Source organism: Myotis myotis, unplaced genomic scaffold (assembly GCF_014108235.1).
Source record: "Myotis myotis isolate mMyoMyo1 unplaced genomic scaffold, mMyoMyo1.p scaffold_m19_p_2, whole genome shotgun sequence".
NCBI lineage: Eukaryota > Metazoa > Chordata > Mammalia > Chiroptera > Vespertilionidae > Myotis > Myotis myotis.
Genome location: NW_023416324.1, coordinates 82,273,756 through 82,283,532, shown reverse-complemented (window position 1 = coordinate 82,283,532; position 9,777 = coordinate 82,273,756).

The window sequence follows — 9,777 nt, the reverse complement described above, 5'->3', positions numbered from 1 at the left end:
TAACTACTGAGCTGAGAAAAGGCATGGGAGACATATAGTGGTGGTGACAGGAAGTGGTGTTTCATCACATGGATTATTAATAGTGATTAATGGAGGTTGAAAAATTTTGTGGGCATGTGTTTAAATTTTTTGTCCTCCCAATTAAAATGAAGATAAGATGTCTTAAGACATTTTGTAAATCGCCAGTGCTTGGGGAGAATGCATACATTTATACTGTCTGGCACATAATTGGTGTGTTATAAATATAGTTTGAGGTCAATGATTGATTTCCTTATGTGCCAGTTATTTGTAGCAGTTATATACTATTGTTTTGGATATCAATCAACAAATAGTTATCAAGTGTTTTCTTCTGTGTATTCCATGTTGCTTGATGCAAGTAATCTGAGCTCTTATGGATGAGGAATTACTTGTTTTCCAACTATTATGATTATTCATTTTATTTTATGTAGGACACCTAAATAGTCTCCTTTGGCCTAGTTTTCAGCCTTCCTTTTCTTATGAGGGAAAGTTACCAGGTAATTCCTTAATGCTTTAAAACTAATTTTATAACCCTAGGGCTTTTAAAAAATATGATTTGGTTAATTTGTTATTCAACCAGAAGAATCTTGGAAACTTAGTTTATAATGGTGTGCATTAAAAACACACACATTATAAACGCATGAAAACAACACATGTTATAAACCTTAATTTCACATTTTGGACGTTTACAGAGGTTGTATGGTGGATAGAATTTGTGAGCCTGTTAGGTGATTGATTGCTCATTGCCTTAAGTGTCTTGATCTAGATCCTTGCTTCTTTATCTTATAATCAGTGAAAATGAAAGCCAGAGGACCTCGAGGAAGAGGCTTCAGTGACTTAAAAGTTTAATATATTGGGAGCTGCAGGGGTTGGTGATGAAGGGGAGAAGAGGAAAAAGACTCTGATGGCACTAATAATCTATTCGACATCTTATGGTTCAGAATCCTGAGGCAATTACCCAAGGGTAGTTTCCAGAGGTTGGCCACTTCTGCCACAGAGATGCTGGTTCCGGTTGCTTACTCTCACCTTTTCTCCTGACTAACTAAAAAGTGACTTCTTTAAATTGTGGTGTAAGCGCACTTTGAATATTGAAAACTACAAATTAGGGCATAAGAGTAAAGGTTTTCTGCATGGGGTATATTATGTAAACGAATAGGTCAAGTAGACCAATTAGATAATCAAGATAGTAATGGAACTATAAACTAAAATTATGTATTTGTCTAACATATTTGATGTGTTTAAATGAGAAATTGTGTTTCTGACTATCAGGCCATTATAAATCGTCTTCCCTCTATGTAACCATAGCCATTCAAGGGAGACATGGCATTTTCCACAGTTTTATCACTATGTGATATGACGGGCATAGTTACAATGAAGAACAGATGCTTAAATTCTTGAATTGTAAATCCACAATAAAAGGTTTCTGTGTGGTCTTATTGGTCATTTCCTCTTGTTATAAATGTTTTCCTCAGACCCTGTGTAGCATGATTGCAGTTCCATCTTTTACCTGTCAGTCAATCAAACCCTTACTAATGCTTCCTATGGGCCAGGCACTGTTCTGAGCATTTCACAAATATTAACTTAATTCTCTTAAGAACATTATGAATTAGGTACTAATATGATCCCTACATTTAAGAAGGAAGAAACTGATGTGATTGATCTCTTTCTTTGTTAAATTAACTTAAAGGTACACAGAATATACCAGGATTCTGGCTTCTTTATGTCAAGGAATGTAGCAAGCTTTACTTTTCAATTCACTGATATATTTTAAGTGTAGAAATAAAGGCACCAATTGTTATAGCACTTGGGCTTTTAAACTTATTTTAATAAAAAGAAACAAAACCTAGAGTCATAAAATAAGTATTTCTTCATACCATATTGTATACATACCAGTGTTTTTTTTTTTTTTTTTGTACCGAGAAACTAGAATAGACTGATTTACAGAAAAAATACTTTCTGGAGTTCTTTTACTTATTATATTCATATACTAAAAGAATATATATTCTCCATGCTATTAGCCTTGCTATATGCATGCAAATATCTATTTAAAATGTCTGTCTATTTTTCATTGTTTTATGTGATCTATCATCAATCCAGTCTCACCTGCCAGGTTGGTGTGGCTCAGTGGTTGTGTTGACCTATGAACCAGGAGGTCACAGTTCAATTCCTGGTCAGGGCACATGCCCAGGTTGTGGGCTTGATCCCTGGTAGAGAGGTATGTGGGAGGCAGCCAAATAATGATTCTCTCTCATCATTGATGTTTCTCTCTCTCTCTCCCTCTCCCTTCCTCTCTCTGAAATCAATAAAAACATAGTAAAAAAATTTAGAGTCACCTATTCTTTTCTTAGCTAACTCTACTCTGTCCTATGGACTAAGTGATACTCCTGTCATTCTCTTTCAAGAGAACTCTCTGTATACCCCCTTTTAAAAACAATTTAGCTGTTGTTTAAAAACACATATAGCTGTTTTTTTTTGTGTGTGTGCTAGATTGTAAGCTTCTCAAGAACTATGTCTTATTCATTTCCAAAGATAAAGTATGTACAAGTATGCTTTTCCCTAATTGAATTCTTAGAAAAGTTTTTATGTGACATAAAATTATTATGTTTTAACTAGTTCCACAGTCAGTATTGAGGGCCTTAACACAATCAATTTTAGGGCCATAGGAAACTGACTCAGTTTCCTTATAGTAGTACTAGAGGCCTGATGCATGAAATTTGTGTGTGTGTGGGGGGTGTCCCACAGCCTGGCTTGCGCCCTCTTGCATTCCCAGACCCCTCACTCCTTACTGCCCTCCTGCTTGCTCCTTACCACTTGGCTGGCAGCTCCTTAGCGCTGCCATGGAGGTGAAGAGGCTCCCACCATCCCCTGCTGTGCATGCCAGCCATGAGCCCGGCTTCCGGCTGAGCAGCGCTCCTGCTGTGGGAGCACAGTGACCAACAGGGGGCAGCTCCTGCATTGAGTGTCTGCTCTCTGGTGGCCAGTGTGCACCACAGCTACCAGTAGTTCTGGTCAACTGCTGTAACGGTTACTTAGGCTTTTATTATATAGACTAGAGGCCCGGTGCACAAAAATTTGTGCACTCGGGGTGAGGGGGGCGTCCCTCAGCCTGGCCTGTGCCCTCTTGCAGTCTGGGACCCCTTGGGGGATAACCACCTGCTGGCTTAGGCCCACTCCCCGGGGGATTGGGCCTAAGCTGGCAGTCAGACATCCCTCTGGCAGCCTGGGAGCCTTTGGGGGATGCCCACTTGCCAGCGGGGAGCAGGCCTAAGCTGCAGTCAGACATCCTTAGTGCTGCTGAGGAGGCGGGAGAGGCTCCCACCACCACTGCTGTACTGGCAGCCATCAGCCTGGTTTGTGACTGAGCAGAGCTCCCCCTGCATTGAGCGTCTGCCCCCTGGTGGTCAGTGTGTGTTATAGTGACCAGTCATTCCCAGTCATTCTGCTGTTAGGGTCAATTTGCATATTACCCTTTTATTATATAGGATTACATCAGTTATCTAAGTTTCAAAATATATCATTAGGGCACTATAAAGTTAATTTGAGCTTTTAGTTACTTGATATTCAACATTAGAAATCAAATATCACAATTCTGTTTTTAATTATTTGGATTCCTGATGTTCATGTCTTAAAAAGTTACATATAAAAGCATAAAAACCCTATTTAGCTTAATTTTATACTAGCAATTATGAATAAGCTTTTGATTCTGGTAAAAGACAGCAAAAAATAGATCTCCAAAAACCATTTACATTTGTCTTTATAATACTTTTATTACTTTAACTCTTCTCTCCTCTTTTCATCTCCCCTTGTAAACACTTGTTCTTACTATCTCCACAGAAGGATCACGAAACAGTTTAATTTCAGGGGGTCTTTCTTATTTAAGTTATATGAAAAGTAAATTAATAAGAGATAGGAGTTCATAAAAGCAAGTAATGAATCATAGTTCTGCAGGTTCGTTAAATAATACATATTGTAATAGCTACCATCTGTCGAACACTTACTTGGTGCAGGTCTTCTATTAAGTTTGCTACACAAACTATCTTTTGATCATCACAATAACTCTTGTTTCCTCATCTATGAGATGTGAATAAATATCTTATCCAAAATTGCACAGAGTCAGTACATTTAAAAACATGATTCATGTGGATAAATCACACTCTGAAGTTGACTATGATTGCTTTGTCAGTTACCAGCAGACAAAGAATGCCTTCCCGCTGCAGTGAAGATGCGTTCAGATTATGTGCTTTGGGAAGAGTGCCAGTCGAGGACTGCCTGGTGGGGAAGGTTTCGAGTGGTAGGTGTGGTCAGTTTAGGTAGGGGAGAGGGTTCTAAGGCGGTAACCAAGAAAAATAAATTTTTGTTTACACTTACTGCTGCAGAATCCAGGTGAGGTTTGGGGTAGAAGGAGGGGAGAACTCTTCCCTTCAAATATATTTTTTAGAATTAAAAACAAAATTAAATGAAATTATCTTTTCTCTCCTGAACTCATTTTAATTTTATGCTGTGTCTTGGATTGGGAATTCATGTAGAAAAGGGCCATAGAGGTAATATAGGATGAAAATAAATGAAAAGTAATTCAATAAATGCCATATACCTTAGGCTGTACTTTTCTAGGATACCAGAGATCTGGAATATTGGGTCAGGAAGAAGTTAGAAGCCTTGAAAACTGTTCTCACTTGGGTCATTCCCCTGTATACCATGGGTTTCCCCCTGAATTCTTTAGTGCAAAAACCTTCCTTGATAGCTACTGGGGAAAAAGAAGAATTAGAGACTTTTAGTTAAAAATCTCACCAGCCTGTAAAAGCTCACTTTTATGAACACTAGTTACTATTTTTGTCAATGTGAGCTCTTTTTCACATTCAAGGGCAATACGAAGAGCATGAATTTTGAAGCCACACAACCTGGAGTTGAATCCTGGCTCTGCTACCTTCTAGCTATGTGACCTCCTGGCAGCTACTTAACCATACTATGCCTTCATTTCATGACCTGGAAAATGGGGAGACTAATATTACCTCTCTGGGTTGTTGTGAGGATTAAATGAATTAATCTTTGTAAACTACTTATTAGCTATTAAGAGTAGTTTTGTGTACGGAAAGGACAACTAATATATATGTATATCACATATATAAATAACAGGTAAAAATAAAATCTAGATTTCTTTAGGCCTATAAATTCCAATTTATCTTATTCTGTTTATAAATCTGGTAAGTGTGAGCAATCATCTTTACTTTTTCTTTGATGAAACTTTAGTTCAAATTGAACAGATTCAGTTCCTTTAACTGTCAGTCTCATTTACAAACTTAGGTAATAATTTAAACCCTTAAATATTTTCAATTGCATGTATAAACTTAATGTATTTAATTTTCTGTTTAAACAAATCAGATGCTTATTGAGCAAATTTATGACTCAAATGAGCAAAACCTTTCCAAATACAAGCTCAAGTTCTTTTGCCTGTTCCATCAGTTCAAAACTTTTACATTTTAAATTTTATTTTATATCATATTTTATAGACATAGCCAAATCTTCTTGAATATTTCAATATAAATAAATCATATATCTAAATTTATAACACATTTTAAACTAGTATCATAAAGCTAATCTGCCCGTTTATGTCAGATTCATTTAAACATTAAAAACATAATTATTCACAAACTGTTCCAATTGATATAAAACATATTCTTTGACTTTTCTAAAAAGTATTAATATGAGTCTGATTTTCTTCATCATCTCTGCATTTAATTCTAAACCTTCTCTAGATTGGAAAGCCACTTACCCACTAGAAGGAAGTTTATGATCTCAGGTAAGCTGGCAGTACCATTTCAGGTGAGCTTTAGTTAACATACCATTCCATATTGATTTCAGTTACTGCTTGACCATTTTTCACTGAAATATGGTTCCTTATTGGTAATGGATTTAAGGCTTAGCTACTGCACCTGGGCTGCATAATATTCTGGATAATTCTTCCTGTGACATGGATGGATAGGTTTGGCCTCCTTTTATAGTCACCATGACAACAGATGACTTCAAACCATGCTTTTCAGATAGTATCAGTATTTTAATCCTTAAACCAGTGCTGTCCAATATGTAATATTGTTTCGGGTAGCCATATTAAAAAAGCAAAAAGTAATTAATTTTAATAATAGATTTTATTTAACCCAAAATATCCAAAATTACACCATAATTTCAACATGTAATAAGTATACAATTATTATTATTATATATTGGTTTTAGAGAGAGGAAGGGAGAGGGAGAGAGAGAGAAACATCAAGGAGAGAGAAACATTGATTGGCTGCCTCCTACAGGCCCCCAACTGGGGGTGGAGCCTGCAACTGGGCATGTGCCCTGATTAGGAATCAAACCAGCCACCCCTCAGTACATGGAATGACGCTCAACCAACTGAGCCACACTGGCCAGGACAGTATAAAATTATTAACAAAATATGTTACATTCCTTTTTTTTTTTTTAAAGGTAGGAATGAATGAGTCTTTTTTTAAAAATATATATTTTATTGATTTTTTACAGAGAGGGAGAGGGAAAGAGAGTTAGAAACATCGATGAGAGAGAAACATCGATCACCTGCCTCCTGTACACCCGCTACTGGGGATGTGCCTGCAACCAAGTGCCCTTGACTGGAATGGAACCTGGGACCCTTCAGTCCACAGGCCGACGCTTTATCCACTGAGCCAAACCAGTTAGGGCCATTCTTTTATTTTTTTTTTAATGAAGACTTTGAAATCTGGTATGTATTTTATACTTAAAGAATCTCCCATTTTGGATGCTAAATTTTTTTCTCTCTTGCTGCTTTTAAGATTCTCTCTTTGTCTTTTGCTCTTGGCATTTTAATTATGATGTGTCTTAGTGAGTCCTCTTTGGATTCCTTTTGTTTGGGGTTCTCTGTGCTTTCTGGACTTGTAAGTCTATTTCTTTCCTTAGGTAGGGGAAGTTTTCTGTCATTATTTCTTCAAGTAGGTTTTCAATACCTTGCTCTCTCTCTTCTTCTGGCTCCCCTATAATTTGGATGTTGGTACTCTTGAAGTTGACCAGAGGCTCCTTACACTATCTTCATATTTTTGGATTCTTTTTTCATTTTGCTTTTCCGGTTGGGTGTTTTTTGCTTCTTCGTATTTCAAATCTTTGACTTGATTCTTGCGATCCTCTAGTCTGCTGTTGGAACTCTGCATAATATTCTTTATTTCAGTCAATGTATGCTTAATTTTTAGTTGGTCCTTTTTCATATCCTTGAGGATCTCCCTAGATTTTTTGAGGGTCTCACTAAATTTATCGGCAGTTTCTAGAAAATTCTTGAAAAACCTTATAAGCGTGGTTTTGAACTCTATATCCAGTAGTTTGCTTTCCTCCATTTCTGTCATTTGTGACCTGTTTCTTTGTCTCCGTATTTTGGCTGCTTCCCTGTGTTGATAGAGTGGTTTTCTGTGCTAGGTGTACTATAGGGCCAAATGGCGCAGCCTCCCCAATTACCTGAAGTGGACACTCTTGGTGCACCCCTTTGTGGGCTGTGTGCACAGTCTTGTTGTAGTTAAGCCTTGATTGTTGTAGGTATCACTGGGAGGAATTGACCTCCAGGCCAATTGTCTGTGAGAATCAGCTGTGTCTACAGTGGGAGAACTTCTGTGCTGGAGACACCCTTCTGGGGCAAGACTTGCTTCAATGGGGCTTTGGTGCTCACTGAGTCTGCCCCCTGAGTGTGTCCCTTATGGGTCTGAGGAGTTATAATCTGGATGGTCCCACTCTGACCACTGGGTACACTGGCTCTTGGATCTCTAAGGAGGTGCTAATTTAGCCTCTGCCTGAGGCTACCTAGCAGGAGCTATGAAGAGATCTGCAGATTCCTCTTCTTTGTTTGGGGTTTGGAGGTGCCTAGATGAGGCCCAGCTGTGAAGCAGTGCAAGCTGCTGTGGGGCCTTGGGCCTTCTTTTGGATGTTCTGGGTTTACTGACCCAGCTGCAGTTTGTTAGGTAATTTTCAGATTGCAAAGGGCCAGGCCTTTCATATGCAAAAGCCTCTGCGCACAGCTTGGGTGGAGCGGGGTCTCAGGGAATCAACAGGGCAGAGCAAACAGCTATGGCTGATCCTCAACCCTGCCCTAAGAGATCCCAGGTCTCAGTGTCCCGGTAATCCCTGCAAGCACCTCTGAGAGAAAGCCACCCTCGATTCCGACTGATGCCAGACAGTCCAGTTTCTCCCCGTATGAGTCTGGGTCCCCAGAGACTCACCCGGAACTGGAGTTCAGAGCAGTCGGGAGCTTGAGACTCCCTCCTAATTGAAAAAGACAACCATGTCCTCAGTTGGCAGCCCTTTCCGTGCATGCCTCCGTACCTCTGCACTTTACTTTCGTACCTCCTCTGAGTCTCAGTGTGCTTTTCTCTTTCCTTCTAGTTGTAGAATTTCCACTCAGCCAGCCTTTCTGTGGTCAGGATGATGTCCGTTTTGTCTTTTAGTTGTATTTTTGAAGTGGTTGTGTGAGGCAGCAATTTCTGGTGTTTACCTATGCTGTCATCTTGGTTTCTCTGTCGACCCCTATGTTTATTGCAGCATCCTATCTCCCTGTTCATTTTTTAGTCACAAAGTTCTTTACACCTCTCTTCAAATGCAGAATCCTATTTAATTTAAAAACTGTGCTGTGAGTCTATTAAAAAAATTAAGTGTGACATTAAAATATCAAACATACTTAGTATGGCATTAACAATATCTCAATGAATAGAATCAGGCTTGCTGATTAGATCAAATGTACAAATAAATTTTTATTAATTGATATGTTTTATAAAACATTTTCCATGTAGCGGGTTTTTTTTTTGTTTGTTTGTTTTTTTAGATGGAGTAGTCTATTGAAATTAGGTCAGAAAAATAAGAATAGATATGATTAGATTGTGGGATTTAGGTTAAATATGTTGTAGTACATCCTTTTAAAAAAATATTAATTGCCGGGCCAGCATGGCTGAATGGTTGAGTGTTGACCTATGAATCAGGACGTTACAGTCAGTTCCCAGTCAGGGCACATACCCAGGTTGTGGGCTAGATCCCCAGTGTAAGGCGTGCAGGAAGCAGCCGATCAATGATTCTTTCTCATCATTGATGTTTCTATCTCTCTCTCCCTCTCTGAAATCAATAAAAATATATTAAAAATATTACTAATTGAATACATTTTATCTTGTTATTTATGCCTGCATTGGTTTTATGAAATAATTCTGTAGTGATTTTTAAAATATATACCTCTTGTTTTGCTCAAACCTGATAAGTGTATTAATTTTATTGTATAATACTTGCCTTTGCATCCTTCAAGCAGCTAACAGATCTCTCCTAATATCTTTCTCAGCTATACCTTTATTTTTGGTATTCTGAACTCATCTCATAGATCTTCTTTTCATCCCTCATTTCTTCAATGCTTCCTCCTGCCCCTGGGCCTTTGAACTGGCTAGTCCTTCTGTGTGGGTGTTATTCCATTCTTTCTTCGCTCAGTAACTCCTGCTTATTTTCAGATTGCAGCTTAGTTGTTACTTCCTTAGGGAAATCTTGCCTTACATTCCTAACCAGGTCAAACACCAGTACTCATTCAACAAATATTGGAGTGGCTACACTAGGCCAGGCAGAGTTCTGAGTTCTGAGCTCTGAGAATATTAATGGACAAGGTTCCTTTTCCATGGTGTTTGCATTCTAGCGAGGAGATACTTGTACGAGAGAGAGAGAGAGAGAGAGAGAGAGAGAGAGAGAGAGAGAGAGAGAGAGAAAGAGAGAATATCAAAA